Source organism: Protopterus annectens, chromosome 2.part0 (assembly GCF_019279795.1).
Source record: "Protopterus annectens isolate FY-2018-M chromosome 2.part0, PAN1.0, whole genome shotgun sequence".
NCBI lineage: Eukaryota > Metazoa > Chordata > Ceratodontiformes > Protopteridae > Protopterus > Protopterus annectens.
Genome location: NC_056728.1, coordinates 1,248,455,004 through 1,248,477,107, shown reverse-complemented (window position 1 = coordinate 1,248,477,107; position 22,104 = coordinate 1,248,455,004).

Sequence of the window (22,104 nt, the reverse complement as noted above, 5' to 3'; positions counted from 1 at the left end):
TAACAACCAGAGAAAGGCAGTGCTGGGCTCTCAAAAGGAGATACAATGATGATTATATTAGTCACAGAACTACTTTTTAGTACCCTAGACTACTATATTGCCAACTGTATGGCTTGCTGTTGTGTCACAAAATATCTCACATGGAAGATAATTTTATGTTATCAGCATTTTACTACATAAGAACTTGATTTAACACAGATGCTCTGCTTGATTCTTGGTTGTGGAAATTGGAGAAGAAGGAAAAAGGTATTCTATTTTTGATTTGCACCATTTCTCTTTTCTCTGAGATTATGTGGCTTTCAAGTTAGCATCTATTTCTATATCTATATCTAGATGTGGAATGGGTAACCCTCTTGCAGTTAGTTTTGTGAATATGCAATATTTCCATCAGGGCTGGGTCAAAGACTTATTTGTAGGTTAGGCCCAGATCACTCCTCAGTAATCAGTAGGTAACTGAATGCAGTGATAGGGCTTTTAATTTTTCTGCATATGTCATGTTGGTTATACCTTCTATTGTTTTGGTGAGAAACCTCTGAGGCCACTCCAGCTGTAAGAGTTGCCTGGTGAGGTACATGCCAAAGGATGCATCGCACTTGATTACTGGTCTGATGAGGGCCGAGTACAGTGCTACAACATCCTCAGGGCTGGATGCCATGGCCTTATTATAAGCTGATCCACAAAGAAGGATTTCTTCACCACCAAAGGTGGATAGTGATCAAAGTTCAGATTACTATCTGAGTACTATATCTCTCACCACTGGGTCCACTCTTACGGGGTCTATCAATGTAATTTGCAGGGGTATTTGATTACCCATTATCCACTTCTTCACATTTAGTTTAAAGCCATGGCTCTGATACCAATCATTAGTCTGCATCAGACCTTTCTGTAGGATATCCACATCATTTGGGGAGTCAGTGATTACCCCCAGTTTGCAGTCATCAGCAAACATGGTCAGCCAAAGGCCATCCAAATTTCCCTTGATATCTGAGAAGTATATCCCAAATACAAGGGGGCCCAGCACTGAGCTTTATGGTACTCCACTTGTGACTGTCTTGTTGCTAGATGTGGATTCCCCCATAACAAAATTAGTTCTATCCATAAGCCATTTCGCTATCCATCTGGTGATGTAGAGGTTTATGCCCAATTTTATAAGTTTATCTATAATAACTGATTGGGATACTGAGTCAAATGCCTTGACCAGGTCAAGTACTGTCTACTTTGACCTGGCCAAGATAAGCAGTATGCACTGTCTTTTCCTCATCCAAAGGCCTTGGTGATCTTCTCAAAGAAGTCCACCAGATTGAGAAGGCAGGACCTACCCTTGACATCTCTGAATGGGGTTGAGTCTAGAACCTGGAGATTTCCTATGTCTTTGTTAATCAGGTCCATGATTATTCTTTCCATAGCCTTACATATGAGGCTAGTCAGACATATGGGTCAGTAGTTTCATGGGTCAGATAATGTTCTCCTCCCCCATGTGCAGAGGGATGATTGTTGGTGTCCACCATTCCACTGGGACAAAGCTTGTAAAATACAGATGTGAGTGATTTTGTTAGGTCATGTTTCAAGCTATTTAATAGGCACCCTGGGATTCCATCAGGGCCCATTGATGCCAGGTTTCTAGCTTTAGAGACCACAGTGAACAATCTTCTCTTTTGGTTTAAGAGACAAAAGAATGGTAGGGGATATTTCATGGGGACTGACTGGAGGTGATAAGGAGGTGAAATCTGAGGTGAATTTATCAGGCAGTAGGTTTGCTATTTATTCTGGCTGAGTATAGACAGCACCATCTACAGTAAACTCGGAACATTGTTGAGTGTTTCCCTTGAAGATTTCTGACATAACTAAAAAATACTTTGCAGTTATCCTTTGCTTGTGGGGCTGTTTTAGTCTTGTATTTAGGTTTTGAAGACTTGACTAGCTCTCTGATTTGCCTGTTGAGACTAATGATGGATTTGTCTTTTCTCTGTTGTGCTCCCTCCTACTAACTTCTAAAGAGTAATTTCTACTTTCTGTTGTATAGTCTATTTATGCCAGGGGTCAGCTGGGCTGGCTTGTTTTTCTGAGTAGACCTGGGTTTAGTTCAGTCAGATACTGCCATTTCTATGCAGTTGTTTAAGTGGTTGTACAGGGCATTCATGCATACTTCTGCATAGGCCTCCATGTTTTCAGAGTTAGGGGAAGCTTTAAAATTATCTGTGCTATCACTTAATAGAAGGTAATTTGCCTTGGAGAAATTATTTAGGGTTTTAGGGTTTGACAATGGTTCTACTATTACATTTATTTAAAAAGAGACTGATTTATGATCTGATCTTACCAGTGAGGACATTACACTGTGGGAGTGCAGTACTCCACCATGTTTGTGAGTACTATGTCAAGGATATTTGAGCCCTTAGTGGGAGTGCAGCCCAGCTGTTCCAGAGAATTTGCATTGACAAGGTCCAGGATTCTATGAGCCTGCATGTTAGTTGTTATATAAGTTTCCCAGTTTATAGCGAGGGAGTTAAAATCACCCATGAGTTGTGTGTTGGACTGAATCATAAGTGATTCTAGTAACACTGGGTATGTGGAGTGGTTTTCATAGTTCATGGTTGGGGACCTGTAGCTAGCAATGATATGGTGGGGAATTTTGCTTATGGTCAGCTGGATATTGAGTAGCTCAAGTGAGTCATCCTGCTTGACCAAACTAAAGGTGTGATTGTTTTCTATGTAAATGGAAACATTTTCTTCTCTCATTTTTCCTTTTAAGAGTGTGGTCTGAATATGTGATGAGCATTGTAGCTTTGCACCGCTGGGGTACTTTCCACAGCTTTGAACCATGGGGTACTTCCCACAGCTTTGAACCATGTCTCTGTAACTGCACAGATATCAGCATTCCATGGAGTGCAATTTCTTATTAAGAATCCTAGCATTGAGCAGTAGAACCCTCAGCTTGGCATTAGAAGAATTTGTTACATCTGTTGGTTTGGCACTACCTAGAAAAAGGCACAATGGGAGTCAAATGCCTTGGTCAGTATTCAAAAGCCTAGGAGTGGCAAGTGCAGACCATCAATGGCAAAGCAGTGTGGTGTGTTGATCATGTCATCCCAGGCTGACAAATACGGGATCCCCTTGGAATAATACCAGTAGCTAAGTCAATTATTGAAGTCAGTCATTTTCTGTTTGTATTGTGGTATCATTCTTGGTGAAGGTAGAATGCTTCTCAATGCAAGGCTCATACGAGCCTGTAATACGTATTCAGAGAGGTTTATCATGTCACTCTTCATATAGTCCAGGGAGGAATCTCTCAGATCATTCATGCTCACATGGGCTATGACTGAGTTATACTGGTACTTGTGGTTGAGTGACCTGAGTACCTGCATGATCCGGTGAATCCTGGTCCCTAACTAGCAACTGACTGTAACCCTCTCATTATTCAACCAGGTAATGGAGGCATTTGTGTGTCTTATGTTAGACTCTACTATGACCAAAATGCTTGAATGTGTGGTGTTTCATCTTAGGGGTTTGCTTGTGGGGATGCTGTGATGTGTATTTTTAAATGTAAGGGTTAGTGTTGACTTGGTTTTCTTTTCATGTGATTTCTGAGTACAGCATACAGGAGGCCGCTGAGGTTTTGGTAAGTTACTTGTGAGTACCTCTGCATATATGGGTTTATGTGTCAAGACCTTATTTAGTGTTGGTAACCTATTTGTCATTTGATTTGTCAGTGTGTGAGAGTTGTGTCTCAACTTTTATAGTGTTACTACATCTCTCACATACTGTGTTTGTTTGTTTCATGATTAAGTTGTTGTCAGTATACATGAGACAACTGTTACATTACCTTAGGATGCCCGTGTCCACCAGCCTGGTCACAGTGATAGCAGGAAAGTATCTATCCATGGTTTCAGGTTTTTACTGTCAGTTTAATCAGGGAGGAAAATGGGGACATTTAACTGGACTGGGATGATAGCCTACGGACAAAGAAAGGGTGCTATGCTCAGTGTGAACTGCAGCTATCCATCAAGGTGATGCAGTTCTGCATGCAACTCAGATACTCCAAGAGCAGCAGCGGTACTAGACAAGGTTGCAGAGATAGTTATTCTGAGGGAAATTTTAACTTGATGGTGTTTGTGTCTATACAGGACATTGTTAACTACCATTGTGCAGAGACGGAAGGCTAGTGCAAACACTGGGCTTATATAGAATAAAAAAAAACAAGTTTTACAATAGCAAGGCCTACAGGCCAATCAGGAAAACACATAAGAAGCTTTCAGACAGCAACTCTCAACTCAGACAGGTTTGCTACAGCACACTTCTGCCACAAGAGTGCAGTCAGAAAACCCTCTTAATGGAAACATCTGGTTTTATAGCTCAAGTGCAGACACCACACAATCTGGATACTATTGTCATGTAAAACTGACTGACACAGTGTAACTAAATACTACAGTAGCAGCAGTGGAAATAGTTCAGCTTTGAAACTCTACTAAAGTGTGGGAAATGCAACAATTAATACAGGATTCTTATGAAATACAGTAAAACTAATCAGCAGAAGTGCAAATATATAAGAACTTGCGTGATTTGGGTATGTGGTTAAATATGGCTCTAGATATTTTAGTTATGATTATCTGTATTTCAAATACGAGTAAGTAACTGTAATAAATCCGCATCTATATAATTACATCAAACCATCACTTCAATGAATGGCATTTCATCAGAAATACCATTCATCAAATCCCCCTCATGTGGCTGTGCCCCACCCCCCACATCCCCTGCTAATTATAAACACCAACTCCAAGATCACACTACAGTGGGGAATGGGCAAAATTTCCCAGACCTCACTGTATCACAATCTCAGTATGAACAGTTCAACAAATGGCATGTTCGATGTGAGTGCACTGAAAATGGAATTCTCTATACTGACAGGGACCCAATAAATCCTACAGCTAGAAAGGGAAGCCCCCTGCTAAAGGAGTTCAACCAGATGATTCTTCCATTAACCATTGGCTGACAAAAATAGGGAGACATCTTCGTGGCTGCTGACACTGGCAGAAAGTAAACATTATCCTTGAATTCCTGATCTTAATGAGGGGAACTTAGTGAAGAAATTATATGTCAGAAGTGACAGAACCAGGTGAATAACTAGAGATGAATGCAAGCACAAAAATGTAGGTTTCACAGGATTTTAAGTATAACAATTTAAAATGTAAATTAAACAGAACTGTCATTCTCCATGTGTACAGTTATTACTGCTGTTAACTCATTACATGTGTGTTTTGTTTCATTTTGCATGCACAGATGTATAGTCCTGGCTCTTTGTTGATTTGTAAGTGAGAGAGAACTGACTAGCATACAAAAGGAGTCAGAAATAAACTGTCTGAATGTACAATAGCTGTGCTAACTGATTTATTTTGTTAATAAACCGTTGCCCTATTTTAACATACCATTTTTACCTCAGTCATGGTTAACGTGATTAGAAGAAATATCCTACTGAGGTTGCTAAAAAAATGTGGAAGGATAATTCTTTGCATATTCTTCCCCAAAAGTTGTGACTACAACAAACTCAATCTCTTTATTCATTATTTTCACCAAGCAACTATCATTCTGTGTCTAAAAACATAAAAAAAGCTTATTTGGTCATTGTAACTAAAATGTTTGTTTTAAACTAACTTAACCTGCAATAATCAGAATGTAGATATCCAAAAGGATTTTGCATCATTAATACCTTTCTTAGAAGACCAGCAAGTAAAAAACTAAATAAATAAACACTTTTCTGCAATACTTAAGATGCCCTTATGCCGTGAGACTATTTCATTACTAACCACTGTGTAGCATGACCTTCTCCATCTTGCATATGTCCCTGCTTTTTTACAATGTTGCTAAATACAGCTGGAATTTCAATTTCAGAATAGGAGGTGCTTGTCATTTATATCAGGAAAATAACAAAAGGGCTTCCTGGCAGGATAAGAAGTGAGGCAGAACGGTATTTCAGGCATGCAGCATAATTCCAGTAATCTGTTGGGCAAAATTAATTTTAAATGTGCCTGTAATTACTAGCATTACTAGTAATTTAGCGTAATCCACATGTGTCCAGTCTCAGCTCCTATTAACCTTGTCAGCTGCAGGATACTTCTCCACCTGTTATCTGATTATTTTTTGTATAGTAACAAAGTAGCCTTCAGGCAGTGTAGCTACTGATACGTAACTTTGGCTGCAATGGGTTAGCTGTACATAGTCCTCTTTGTTCTGCCCATTTAGTCCAAAGCATTTAAGGCAGCTGTCTCAATAAAAATACTGTTGCCCAACACCGATTTCTGTCAGTGCTACCATCTGTATATATTACTTGTATCAAGTTAAAAAGATGTCCAGGGTTTGCTCCCGAGTCGTTCCAGTAACACAGTGCTTTCTATCACAAGACTACAAATAGGTACAAAGTTGCAAAATATTTGATGTACATAGGTTACTGTCTTACATAGTCAAGTCATATGACAAAGGGCTTAGAAGTGTATTCTTTCTCCACCTATGTGTGTTCATGGCAGAACCTACCAGAATGTCAGTGCAAGTGTAATTTTGTACAGCTATGAACAGTAATCATGGGTTTTGTTTGATTAGACCTACAGGTACACATCTGATTTCAAAACCTATACATTACTTATTTCCATACACTCATCTGGCAAGTGAATTCACACCTGGATTTTACCCCATATGTAGCAGTAATAATGTCTGAGGGCAGTTTTTCTTTTCACCATCTACCTCAGTTTTAAACTCTGATGTGCAATGTTAGGTACACAGCAGGTAATTGTCTGTGCTCATACATATCTCCCTTTTACACTTTTGACAAGAAGAGCTTGGAAAGCCTGCTAGCAGAGATTCATCCAAGAACATACCCTTTGTAGTACGAAGTATGAGGGCCTATGGAAAGAAGCAACCATTTAAGCACAAGCTGATTAAGAGATAATGGAGGTTATTATACATTGGATACCTTGAGGCAAAGTAGGAAGAAGAAGAAGATATTTAACTACAGAATCACCATTACTTAACAGCACCAGTAAGTATACTGCTAGTTTTTAGTTACGTAACAGCATTAGCAATAACAATTATACACCGAACTCTATAAAGCACAACAAGAACATTTCTTGAGTACAGTAGCAAACTTTTATTTATTTATTTATTTATTTGCAGAAAAGAAAAAGAAGGGCATTAATTATATATATATTATACAAAAATAAGCATTTATTTATTATTTATATAATGTATGAAAAAAAAAAGCTCCAAAGGGTATTAACATTTTAATTATAGAAAAAAACAAAGCTCAAAGAGGGCATTAATTATACAATATAGAAAACAAAGCTCAATTATACAATTATAGAAAACAAAGCTCCAAGAAGGGTTATAGAAAACAAAGCTCCAAGAAGGGCATTAATTATACAATTATAGAAAACAAAGCTCCAAGAAGGGCATTAATTATGCAAATGAATGTAAGCAAATATAAAAGTAATTAATATATATATTTTTTTTTAAATACCAGTGAGTTTTAAATGCTGTTTGAGGTTTTTAAATAGAAAGCGTTAACAGATTTTTACAGTATAGTTGATGTGGTCATCATAAATTATTTGAGGTTATAGTGACTTCATTACATTTTTGGTAGTTGCTGGGGGAAGTCATCAGAGAGGATTTATTTTGCAACAGCTGTTTTATTAATAAGTCCTACAAATGCAAATATAATTTGGAAAAGTAAATGCATATTGATAATTCCTTTTGTCAAGGCCCATGTGGTGCAAACTGTACTAAAAATGGAAAAGTAATTTTCAAATGCAAAAGACATGTGACTCACGGTGGTGGTACTGCAGTAGCGTTGTCGCCTCACAGTAAGACACTATCCGGTTCTATTCTCAGCTAGAGCGTCTTCTGCGTGCAGACATGCGTGAATGGGTGTACCTTCGTTGAAGGCTGTGCGTCAGGCCTGGCAAGCCGGTACAAAAAAATCAACTGCCAATCATTAGCGGACCGGAGTTTCCGCTGTGGCGACCCCTAACCGGGAAAAGCCGAAAGACACAAACAAACAAAAATGCAAAAGACATGTGACTATTCCTGCAGTCAAAGCACATGTGGTACAAATGCAAACCTCTGTACTTGTTTTTGAATTAATTATCAAGAAATTACTTACCCAATTTATTCATTTCTTAGCTTATTAGGATGCATTAGAGGTTACTTATCTAATTTCTTCATTTGTTAGCTCATTAAGATGATTTAGGCCTTTCTGGATTTATTCAGGAGTGGAGCAGAAACAGTGACATGTTTAACAAATTTTATCAGCATCAGTCAAGATTCTATAGAGGGGTAGTTGAAATCTCCATGAAGATCATATCAGTTGAACACTGAGGGACTCTAGCACACTGAGATAAGTAGTATGGGTTTCCTGGTACATGGAGGGGGACCTGTAGGTTGCAAGGATATGGTATGAGACCCTGTTTATGGTGAGTTCCACATGTATGAGTTTCAGTAGGTCATGCACTTTAACTAGTCTGGATGCCAGATTGTTTTTAATATCCACTGAGACTCCTCCACTTTAATTCCCTCCAGTGCAGTAGCTGGTCTAAAGGTGTGAAAGGTATTATAATCTTGCATTGCTAGTGTACTCGCCACAACTTTAAATCACATCTCCATTACTCTCCAGGGAGAGGAAGGCTTGCAGGGAGTGGAGTTTCTTAAGACTTCTACCACTGAGCAGTAACACCTTCAGATATTCCTTCGTGAGTTCAGTAAAGGTGGGAGGTTTATCAGTTTGGGGTTGCCGTAAAAAGGCATTATGGGGGTGGAAAAGGTCTTAGCCAATATTTGAAATCCTGGAAGGGAGAAGTGCATACCATTCCTGACAAAACAGAGTGGTCATCAACCATGTCCTCCCAGGCTGTCAAATATTGTACCCCTTCCCCGGATTGACACAGGAAGCTAAACCAATTGTTGAAATCAATCATTTTCTGTTGGTAAAGTGGCATCATCCATGAAGAATTTCATACACTGCTCAGTGCTAGGCACAAACCTGCCGGAAACATATAATCAGCGAGCTCGATCATGCCTCACTTCATATAGTCAAGGAAGGTATGTCTCAGGTTAACACCCACATAGACTATGACAGAGTCATAATGCTGGTGCCTGTAACTCAATGATCTGAGTGCTTGAGTGATTTGATGGATCCTAGACCCAGAAAGGCAGCTAACTGTGACTCTCTCTTACTCGGTGTAGTGAGGGGGGCATCGGCGTGCCTCACTATAGAATCACTAATGACCAGGAAATTTGGTTATGCGCTGGTTTGTCTTAGTGGTTTAACAGTAGAGGCACTGGATACAGTGTTACTATGTGTAGCTGTGGATGATGTTTTAACAGAGTGTTTACGTGATGGCTGAGGAAGCTTTGTTTGATTTTGCTGTGCAAGAGGTCTTAGTGTTTTAGTAAGACTATCTGTAAGTTCCTTAGCATAAGTAGTTTTATGTGTAAGTTCTTTACACTGTGCAGTAGGCATGGTGCAAGTTTCACTGACAACCTCTATAGGATTAGTTTTGGCTATATAAGAGGGTTTTGTCTCCAGTGTTAAAGTGTATTTACACCTCTTGCATACTTTATCCATTTTATTAAGAATAAGTGGGCTGTCAGTGTATGTGAAGCAATTGCTACAATGCCTCAGAATACCTATTTCAACCAGGCTGGCCACAGAAAGAGTCAGGAAGTGCATATCCTTGGCTGCTGATCTATTAAGGAGGAGAAAGAGAAATTTAAATATTGAGCAGGTCAATAACACAAATAGCTTGACGAGCAATGCTCACTGGTGTGCAAAGTAGATGATCTAGTTGTTAAAAACATCTGTCTCGATAGTAGGGGTATTTTAAGGGAAATGTACACTGTGAGAGATACGTGTGTACACAGATTACAAGGGGAATTATGCTGTGATATATTGGCATCTGTACAGATCACTGCCAGGTGCTGCTGCACGAAAATCATCAATTCTAACTCAAGACTGTAAAATAGCTCAGAAAGTTCAGATATTCAAAAAGAAGCACACAGTTAATGCAGCTGAGACAAAACAATGTGAAAACAAGTGCCAGAGCAGAGGATATAGTAATGCAAGTCTTAGCTTGCTCGTAGGTTATGAGCCAAGTGTTGTGCAATGGTGACTCTTAAATAGTACAGGCACACTGTTCTTTCCTTTGCACAGTCCTGGGCCAGAAAATGACTCAGGTCCCCTCTATACTCACTAAAGTAGTACCAATTCAGTTCTAACTAAAAACTGTAAAAAATGGCAAAAATGTGCAGATATTCAACACACAACATCTCAGTTAATGAAACTGTGACAAAAACAATGTGAAAAACAAGTGCTGAAATAATATATATGGCAATGTAAGTCTTACATTTTGTAGAGTTTAGCAGAAACCAGCCGTACTCTTCTTCTTAAGTAGCATAGTTGGCAAACATCGCTAAACTCTTTGGAACTTGTAGGTTATGAGCCATGCACTGTGCAACTATGACATTTAAACAGGAGTGGAGATTCAGTAAAAACATAAACAACGCCCTGTGGCCAATCAAAAACAGCACACTTTCTTTCCTTTATATAGTCCTCAGCCAGAAAATTACTCAGGTCCCCTCTACCCTCACCAAAGTGGAACCAAGGTAGTTCTAACTTTAGACTACTTGAGACTGTAAAAAAGGTTAATAAATTGCAGATATTCAACAAAGAAACATTCAGTTCATGCAGAAAATAAAGGTGCCAACACAGTGTATATGGAAATATAAGTCTTAGCTTTTGTAGAGTTTAACAGAAACCAGCAACACTTTTCATCTCAATTAGTGCAGTCACCAAATATAATCAAATGCCTCAGGTACAGTTATTCAAATTTTAATCAAGCTAGCCCTCCAGACAATCAAATAAAGGCACAATAAGACCTCCATCAGCAATTCCAGCTCAGAAGGGTGTAGACTATCTCCACCTGCTACAACAGTGTGGATCATAAACTTTCCTAATGTAAGATAATTAGTTTGGAGCTCAATTGCTTACATTAGGCTTAGAATAACAGTTACAATGTAATCAGGCTACTAACAAGCAGTAATAAATGCAGCAGATTTAATGCAACTAAAGGCTTTTTTTTATATAGTGGGAAGGTAGGAAACAGAAGATAATTATGTTTAACAGACTAAGGAAGGAGTCCCATTTGATTAGTTAATTTCAGTGTTCAGTAAAATGAGCTGATGAGATGAGACTGGGAGGAGTGTCCAAATTCAGATTTACAGAAGAGGTAGGCAAATCAAAAGCCAGCAAGTTTAAAAGCACAACAGGATTAGGGTGGTTGGGTGGGAAAAATCAAATGTAGACAGAGATCAGCAGCATTTATGCAGAGAACAACAAGTCACACAGCATTACAGATAAAGATGTCACTAAATACTTGTCAGCTGTGGAATGCTATTTCTCAGCTCCTCCCACTAATTAGCTGGATTTTATTCACTGTCTGCAAAATAATTATTTTTTAACTGTAAACAGTATTTAAAGACCAACATTAATCTACAAAACTGTGAGTGTTAGATGCTAAGTATCAGTGACAACATTGTGTGCCTTAATGTTTTTCATAACATAGCACCATTAGTTTAGCAGTACGTCACACAGCTTTTATGAAATTAATGCAGCTATAAAAATAAAGCTTATGTTAGCATTGCTTTAAGGAAAAATAATTAATATCTTAGAATGTATTCACATTACCCACTGTATTTTAATGTATTTTTTAACTATCACCAACTGCTTGCGCAGTGGTTAGCATTGTCGCCTCACAGCAAGAAGTTCTCCAGTTCGATCCTTGGCTGGGGTGCCTTCTGTGCGCAGTCTGCATGTCCTCCCTGTGGTCGTGTGGGTTACCGCCAGGTGCTCCGGTTTCCTCCCACATCCCAAAGACATGCAGTAGGTGGATTGGACACTCTAAATTGGCCTTAGGTGTGAGTGTGTGCATGTGTGTGCCTTCTGTGGAAGGTTGGGTGCCGGGCTGGCAACTTCACACTGTAAAACTCCACTGCCAATCATGAGCAGACAGGTGACCCACTGTGGCGACCCCTAACCGGGAAAAAGCCGAAAGAAGAAGACCAACTGCTTGCATGCACCACTCCAACATGAGAGGTAGCATCATATTTCATTTTGCATTATTAATGCAGAAATGGAAAATATCTCACATTTTTCATAACTTTTTCTGAGTACTCCTTAATAGGTCTGTACTTCCCATGTTGACCATCTCACTGTGTATGATTAGCAAATCACATCAGCGTACACATGCCACCTAATTGCCATAATAGTAGGTGTGCATCTGTACCAGGACTACAGAAATGAGACTTTGGAAATACCAATGTGCATACATATTTGTATCAAGAGGACAGGGAAATCTCTTGTCATGATGAGTATACTCTTAACATGATACACATGAACTCTGTTTTCCTGGCAACTGTACTCTTGTAGGCCACTGTGAGTTAATAATTCAGTCAATCTGATTATGAGCATTTAGCAGCTTTAAAAGATGCACAGGGTGTAGCTCCATTGAGCAGCTTTCATACAATTGCTCTACCATCATGTTTTGCCTCATTAGCATACACAGAGATGCTCATTTTAATAATGTTGCTCATTGCCATGTCATTATATGGTCAATAGCATTTACTGTGCCAAGCCATGCTGCTCACAATGCCCACATTGTGCAGCTTGCTTTCCTGATCATAAGTGCCCTGCATGTGGCCCCACATCTTGCAGATTCACTTACCATGATGCAGCAAACTTTCCTGAATCCAGCCTAGTGTGTAAATACTATTGTTATAATTAAACCAACAGCTATTAATATCTCTCTAACCACAGCAAATAAGCCACAACTGTTAAGATTTGGCTACTGTCATGATTCTGCCTCATTCAGCAGTCATTAGTAATACAGTGCAACTAAAAGAAGGTGAGGTCCCCTTACCTCACAGTCTGGGTCCACTCTGCTGCTCACCTAGACACCTAGAATGTATTATTTGTTATTGGATTGAATTTAGAGTAAAGAGAGAGACAGAGACTTCCTGGAGCTTGTTACAGTCAAAATAGATGAGGACTCAACAAGTCTTCAGTTCAGCTCTAGAGCAGATTGAAGACGTTACCATGTAGCTATGGTAAGTAACTTTGCAGTGCATTGGGGTATATGAACTATTTATTCTGGTGTGTGTATGTATGCATGTTTGTAGATATGTAGATATGTGTGAATGTACTTTAGTAGAAGGAAAAGCTCTGCCTCTCAGTTGTCCCCAGTTTTGCAATATCTCTGAGTTTTGCCTAATATTTTTATACTATCTTTCATTAAATCCTTCATTTTCTGGCAAATAAAACCATTCATTAGAATTTCATAGTTCTTATTACTCAGAAAATGCATGTAGAATACAACATCTGTTTCTATGTTAACTTTTTGCATAAATTAGTTTTCTGGTGCTTACGGCTGATCATTAAGGATCTGTTAACAAACTACTTTCTGAAGTCAAAAGTATAAAGTTTGATTCCTTCCTCCTCCAGACTCCTTAAAGGAACACTCCACCCTAGAACTAAAAAAATATGTTTTTTTCAGTCTATCTTTGTTTCCAGACACTGCTCCTAGGTCATCCATGAAAAGGGACACCTTGTCCAAAAGGATTACTCATTTAAGAAATACATAAAAATGTCCCTTTTGGGGGCCATTGTCTCACCCCCATCATTATTTTTTGGCATTGCCCAAAATTTATGAGCAAAAACGTTTGATAGTATCTTGGTCTGTTCCTCATAAAATGTCTGTTTTTCTGGCAAATTGTGGATTGCAGTCACTAAATAATGGCAGGCATGTGAGTTTCAGACTTTGCATGATTCAGACAGTGCTTGCTAAAGGAAAGCTCATTATTCTTGTAACTTTCAAAGTATATATATAAATATTTAAAATCTCTGATGTTTAGACTAAGAATTGAGATGGTGGGGTTTGCAATGGTTGAACTGTATAGTTCTGACAGCAGCAATCTGAAAAACAGTTCTGTGCTATTATTTATGTATTTATACATTCACTCAATATCAAGTAGATATTTGAGGAGTACACAGTCATACCAGTGAATGTAACTGATGTTTGGACTCTCACGCACGCGTGTGCGAGCGTGTCTGTGGATGTGTTTAGAGGGTTTAGTTCTCAGCTGTCCTCAATTTTGCTTCATATTTGTGGATAGTTCCTCATAAGATTTGCGTTTTCTCTGACAAATCATTGTGCATTGTGGTCAGTAAATTTTGACAGGTATATGAGCTTCAGGCTTTGTATCATTCAGAAAATGCTTGCTAATCTAAAACCTGTTATACTAGCAACATTCTAAGTGCATAAGAGCAATATTTAGAAATCAGTTTTGATTTTGGGTCTTTGTCTCAAATTTTTCAGCTAAGAGGTTGAAGGACAAGAGGGTGTAATAGGTGTTATATGCTCCTAAAAAGTGAGCTAAAATACATTTCTAGATCATTATGAATTTGTTAATTTATCTGATCACAAGTCATACAAGAGGCTGTAACTGACAGTTACATTTGTGTGTGTGTGTGTGTGTGTGTGTGTGTGTGTGTGTGTGTGTGTGTGTGTGTGTGTGTGTGTGTGTAAATACTTGGTTCCAACATCCATGAGTAGTTATGGCGTAAAGCAAGGGACGGATTGTAGTAAGCAGGAGCATCATCATATGAGCCATGTTTGTTGGGTATAAATCTTAATTTCGACTGCAGTGGTGTTCTTATTATTTGGTTGTGAATAAACTAGCGGTAGTAGTAGTAGAATATACATATGAGAATAAGCATGGGAATGCAATCAACCTAATCAAGATCTACCTGTCCATGGCTTTAAACAACAGCAGCAGCGTATGCGCCTGACACCTGAAACATTTTATTTGTACTAAGTTTCACTTTAGTGACACAACTTAATCACAAAATCTATGCCTTTGAACTTTGTTGTCAGAGTGCTCTCTCACATTCAATCATTTCACTCAAGGTGACCCCTTTTTGATTGACACACCTGACTTGATTACACTTGAATTCAGCTAGGTCTCAATTGTATGGCTGTTTGCAGAATGTCCAGATTTTTGCCTCATATTTTTGGTGTGTTCCTCATAAAATGTTGGGTTTTCTGGCAAATCATTGAGGAGTGAAGTCAGAAAATAAATGCAGACATCTGAGATTCAGACTTCATACCCATCAGAAAATTCATACTAATACAAAACCCGTTATTCTGTCAAATTTCTATGTTTATAAGAGCAATATTTAAAAATTGTTCCTATTTTTGGGCATTTGTTCCCCCAATTTTTATAGCATTGTCCAGATTTCATCCACTAAGAGGTTGAGAAGTATGCAAGTGCATCTTACAAATGCTATCTCACACTTTAATACTGCACATTGTCCAAGCAGTTTTAAAAAACAATTCCTGCTGGAGGAAGAGCAGCTAAGTCCAAAGTTAGAAAGTTTAAACTTCCCTCAAAAAGAGGAAATGAGGCTCTTGAACAAAGTTCGCATACCTGGGACTGCAGATTGAGAGATTGCCGATTAGTAACCTTCCATAGCGAGAAGAGACTTGTGATCACTGACAGGTTTTATATGGCATAAAGTCTAGCCTCTTGAGTGCATTGTTTATACTAATTCACTGCTAACTCATAAATATCACCGAGTCAGTGTATCCATGCATCACGCCTGTGGGCCTATTTATACTAAGAAATTCTGTTAGTCTCGTGCACCTACATAAGCAGCTGAGGAGCACATTGAGCATGTATGGGTATCACAATTACCCCAAAAGGGACTTCTTGCAATATATATATATATATATATATATATATATATATATATATATATATATATGACTTTTATAATCAATCTCACCCATACCAACCTCCATAGTTAAAAAACTACTCTCAAAACTAAAACCTACCACTCTTGCAGCAGATGGTTTACCCACTAATTTCCTAAAATTAGCCACAGAGTCCCTAGCCTACCCTGTCTCAATTCTTATAAACCGCTCCATAAAAGAAGCTTACATCCCCTAACTATGGAAAGTGTCATATATTATCCCCCTACACAAAGGCGGAAACTCCTATGAGCTATCAACCTACCCCCCATTGCTATCCTATCCCCCCTATCCAAGCTCCTGGAGAAATGTATTCACACCCAAGTGATGCACTTCTTAACCTCGCATAATCTCCTCTCCTTCACACAGCATGGTTTTCGCCCAAGCCATAGTACAACTACTGCTCTTCTCTCCTTTACCAACCAGGTTAACCAACTTAGAAACAATAACAACAACTTCATATCAGCCATATTCTAAGATCTATCTAAGGTATTTGACATGGTCTCACATAACCTACTTTTAGACACTCCATCCTCCATGTCCTTTGCCCCCTCCACTACTGCTTGGTTCAAAACCTATCTCTCTGAAAGGAAACAATCAGTCCTATGGCAAGGTGCACTATCACCTCTACTGCCAACTACCATAGGTGTTCCACAAGGCTCAATACTGGGGCCACTACTATTCATCATTTTCACCAACAAACTACACACCTCCACCCTGCATGCATCACTTATACACTACACAGATGATGCCACCCTAATCTGCTCAGCCCCATCCCTAACCATTCATCAAAAACTTACACAAGAATCCTTCAGCTCTGTGGAAAACTGAATTACTGATATCCAACTGATTCTAAACCCCAACAAGACCAAATTACTTCTATTCACCCCAACAAATCCAGAACCACACCTCCTTCCTTCACTATCACCTCCAAAAATGGCACCACAATTTCTCCCTCCTCCCATACTAAGCTCCTTGATGTTGAAATAGATAAAGATCTTCACTTTTATGTCCATACCTCTCAAACCATTATAAAAGTACATAAAAAATTAAGAACTTTATACAAACACAAAAACTTCCTATCAGATCAAACAAGAGTCACCCTAGCCCAAACCCACCTTTTGTCTACCCTAATGTATGCATCACCAATTCTAACCCACATCAGGAAAACAGACCTAGACAAACTAGAGTCCTGTTACAATAAGATTGGAAAATTCACCAGTAACTCTACTTTTAGAAGCCATCACTGCCTTGCTCTAAAGGAGCTACAGTGGTTAGAACTTCCTCGATTAATTAGTTACCACCAACTAGTGCTCACATTCAACATCCTAAAGAATCCCCATAAGACTCCAGCCCTAAATAAACTACTAAACCAATATTCGGCAAACCGTCCTCTCTGCTCATCCAACAAAACCCTTCTCTGTATATCCAAAGCCAATAATACTGCAGAGAAAGCTATTTTCTCTCATACCATAGCTAGAAAGTGGAATAACCTCCCCCAGAATATCTCTTCAGCTCTTCAGCACCATCTATCTTACTGTTCAAAAAGTCACTTAAGTCACACCTCTTGCATTCCTGGCTCTGTCCTTGCATCACATAAATGCTTTCCTGCTTCCCTGCAATCCTTCCTACCTTCCTCTCTTCTCTGCTTACTGACTCTATAATACCGTACTAAAAACTCCTCAAATACTGCCATACAGGGCCAACTATGTGTAAATTAAGCTTGCCTGGAACAAACCATTGTAAATATATTATGTCTTGTGTGATGTCTCTTTTGATTGTATTATTTAATGTGGAGTTTTATTTCTCCCAAGGCCTCAAATACTGCCATCCAGGGCCTACTATGTGTAAATTAAGCTTGCTTGGAACAAACCATTGTAAATTTATTATTTCTTGTATGACATATCTTTGATTGTATAATTACCACTGCACATATTGTTTAATGCGAAGCTTTTCTCCCCGGGCCTCCGCTTTAAATGAACCTCGGTCCAGTTGGACTTTCCCGGTCAACAAATGTAAAATAAAATAAAAAATAAAATAAAAATAAGAGTACTAAAGAGCAAATCTGATATCATAGTTAGGCATACAATGAAAAGTACACACACTTATTGAAATACTTCACACATCAACACCACCCTGACATTACAACATTTTCTGTACTACAGTATGGACTCCCTACCGCTGGTCACATCACTGAAGTTCCTTATGCTATGTGCCATGTGCTAAAAAAGTCAACAGATGTGACCACAAGAGGCCACCCATAGTTCTATGTAGTAAGACCTGGGGAATGGACAGTGCAAAAATTAGTCTATTAGTCTAAAATATTCCTATAACTGCTGCATACAGACAGTCACGAGGGCCTGACAGGGGCATTTATACAAAGATGCCTTACAGTTTGTAGCATGCTACAGACCACCCTCTCAAACTCAGGAACCCCACACAGCCTTCCTGAAGACACTGGAGAGTATGAATGTCTCTCCAGATACCATCATTTTGGGAGACTTCAACTACCCAAACATAGACTGGGAACATTACTCAAGCCCCAACACTCTAGCCCAAAGGTTCTTAGAATTCATAAACTCAAATGCAATGGAACAACTAGTCACCATTCCCACAAGAGGAGACAATATACTAGACCTGATCATCACAAACATGGGGACAAAATGCTCCACACCGGAAGTACATCCCTCTTTGGTAAGATCAGACCATAAATTAATCTCACTGGAAATCCACATCCCGCCCCCACCCCCTCCACAAAAGACCACAGTGAAAAACTTCTCAAAAGCAAACTTCACACTTCTTAAAACTGAAGTGGTATCTTTTAAGGCCCCTGGGCCAGTGGAAACCACGACCCACACTGCTGAATCCTTTGCAAATGCCTTCTATGGGCACCTTCAAGAATGCATGGATCATGCAATCCCAAATAAAACCAAGACCCATTCCCCCAAAGGCAGGCGACCGGTCTGGTGGACCCCAGCCATAAACAAACTTTACAACAGAAGGAGCAAGCTACTACATGACAGAGCAAAATCCCTAAAAGGTAAGGCATCTCTGATCAGTACTAGCAAAAAACTACGATCACTCATAAAATCATCCAAGGCCAATTTTGAGAGAAAAATCGCAAATGACACAAAAGACAATCACAAGGCCTTCTTTAGCTATGTTAGAAACCTGGGTGGAAACTCCCAGATATGCTCAGAGTTAGTCCAAAATGACACAAAATACACTGAACCCACTGACATTGCCAACATTCTGGCAGACAGGTTCAGTGCAAATTTCTCCTCCCCCTCCCCCCCAAAAGGAGAAATAACTATCCCAGCAGAGTGTAGCCTCCCTGACATCTCAGATGCCCAGGTGAGAGCCGCCCTCTCTAAAGCTAAAAACACAGCATCAATGGGACCGGATGGTGTCCCGGGCTGTGTGCTACATGAACTCCAAGAGGAACTAAACCCACACATAAGGCTTCTGTTTAATCTTAGCCTTACCACAGGAATCGTACCCAAAGAGTGGCATACGGCAACAGTGGTCCCACTTCACAAAGGCGGTGCTTCTACGGACCCTGGAAATTACCGCCCCATAAGCCTGACGAGCCTGGTCTGCAAAGCTATGGAGTGGATCATTATGGAACTCATAAACAAAGACATTGGGGACCTACAGACATTGGATCCTACCCAATTTGGCTTTGTCAAGGGCAGATCCTGTCTTCTGAACTTGGTCGACTTTTTTGAAACAGTCACTAAGGCCATTGATGAGGGTAAGGCAGTTCACACAGCCTACCTTGACCTTGCAAAAGCCTTTGACACAATACCCCACTCGGGCATCATAGACAAACTCACCAGCTTAAATGTAAACCCATATGTCACAAGATGGGTTGCAAACTGGCTCAAGGACAGAACCCACAGGGTCAGAGTTGCTGGAGCTATGTCAGACTCTAAGCCAGTCACAAGCAGTGTCCCACAGGGCTCAGTCCTGGGACCCCTGTTGTTCGGCATTTATTTTTCCAAGGTACAGGCAAACATAGGAGGATTGTGGCTGACAAAGTTCGCAGATGACTGCAAACTGGGCGCCATAATTGATACTCCAGCGGACACAAACATCCTTCAGAGAGGTCTCATAGAAACGGATAATTGGTGCCAGAGCCATGGCCTTAAGCTAAACGCCAAAAAATGTATAGTCATACCCTTTGGGGAAAACAAGGTACCGACAAATTACCACATAGGCGGTAATCCATTAAGTACAGAAAAGGTAATCAGGGACCTAGGGACCCAGGTTGACAGTAACCTCTCATTTGACACTCACATAGCCAAAGTGGTTAGGAAGACCTTCTATATTGTCCACCTTATCATGAAGGGTTTCACATCTAGATCAAGAGAGGTCATTGTGCCCCTGTACTCTTCCCTTATCAGGCCAATGATTGAGTACAATGCCCCATTTGGGATGTATCTCACCCGACACCTGCAGCAGTTGGAAAGACCCCAAAAGTTCCTCACCAAGAGGATAAAGGGTCTTAAACATATGTCATATGCTGCCCGACTGAAAAAACTCCAGCTCTATTCAGTCGCATACCGCCTACTCAGAGGTGATCTGTGCCTGACGTACAAGGCCATGTCCAATCTTGAATTAATGGACATGCTCCACCTCAGAAAATCCAAATCCATCAGAGCCACGAGAACAAGTGACTTAAACCTCAACACAGAAATAAATAGAACGTGCTGGAGGGACAGATTCATAACCCAGAGGCTCCCTACACTCTGGAACAGAATCCCAGTCCATGTTAGGCAGGGCCCCTCACTGACTCTATTCAAGAGAAATCTCGGCGAGTGGATGGGAGATCGTAGGTTTACCCCGGGGGTCATCTCTTTGTCACTACTAGACAGAGGCATAGTAAACTAAACCCTAAAAGGGCATAGTATTCTCATCCTAAGGGGTGGTGTAGGCCACATACACTCTGGCTAGGCTTATAAATGCCCTAGGGCAGATAGCCTAGTATGAACATATGAACCTATGAACCTATATAAAGTGGATACCTGGCACAGTCTTTCCAGAGCAGAATCTGATGACACTGTCACACTCCACTCTGGTGAGCAGTGCAGGGACCACTACAGTGATTTAAAGAGGCACCATCCTGACCTTCTTAGAGGATGGGAAGATGAGTTAAAAGTAAGGGCACCTGAGCTGTGCTGTAGATATGTTACTGAATGGTATATTTTTATTTTACAGCTCTGAGGCCAAACAAGGGAGTAGTCTTCTGGACTGGAGGAGAATGGATAGACTTTCTTGGTGAAGGGGTGCATATTATTTCATTTTCTTTCTGTAAGCAGAATTATCTTAAGATGTATATTATTGTATTAGCTACCTGACAGCACTTTGCATGCATGTCACTCTGGACAGGAAAGAACAGACATATTTGCATGTATAGTGTATTCATAGTGCAGTTTGCATGATATTCAGAGCATGAGCAATACATTTAACCAGGGTGCCCGATTTCTGTATACCTGCTGGTATTAGAAAACTGAATATGTATAGAATGTCAGGCGGTCACAGACTCACCTTATTTTCCCAGCAATATATAGGCAGACTATTAATCCTACCCACAATTTATGTAATCTCAGCTATACATGTCAGGTGTGCTAGCTGTATCTGCCCTATTAAGACAGCACATTGTAGCATAGTGACATTTTAAATCATTAAGTCATTCAGACAGTCAGACTTTAGCTTTATATAGTTTTAATGATATATTTATAAGAAATAATTCATTAAATGTGTTTTATATATTAATTATATTAATATTTATGTTATGCAAATATTTTCTCTCCCCTTCCTCTTCTTTGTTAGTATTATTTCTTTTAAAATTATTTATTTATTTTTATTTTATGTCTTTTCGTTTTTTTTTTCAGATTTTTTATAGTAGCTGCCACAGCAGTACCAGAGCTGTAGTCAAGGTCTACGGTGCCCCAAAGCACCCATCCATGCCTCATATCCTCTCAACCAGCAACCCTGGTTGCCTTACTAGTGGCTGTAGCAGTGGAATGCCATCTGGCTACCTTTTCTGTCCCAGTGGTGCTTCTTTGGTTGCGAATGCTGTTCATTAGTTTCCCATTGCAGAAGCCATAATGGTACTATATGATATGATATGATATGATATGATAGGATATGATATGTATCGTTCCAGAGATATTGGACATTTGACAAGTTTACAAAGTTTTAAGCTCCTTCTTTGCACACACATTGCATATACCCAGAGTATGGAACTAAATGCTGG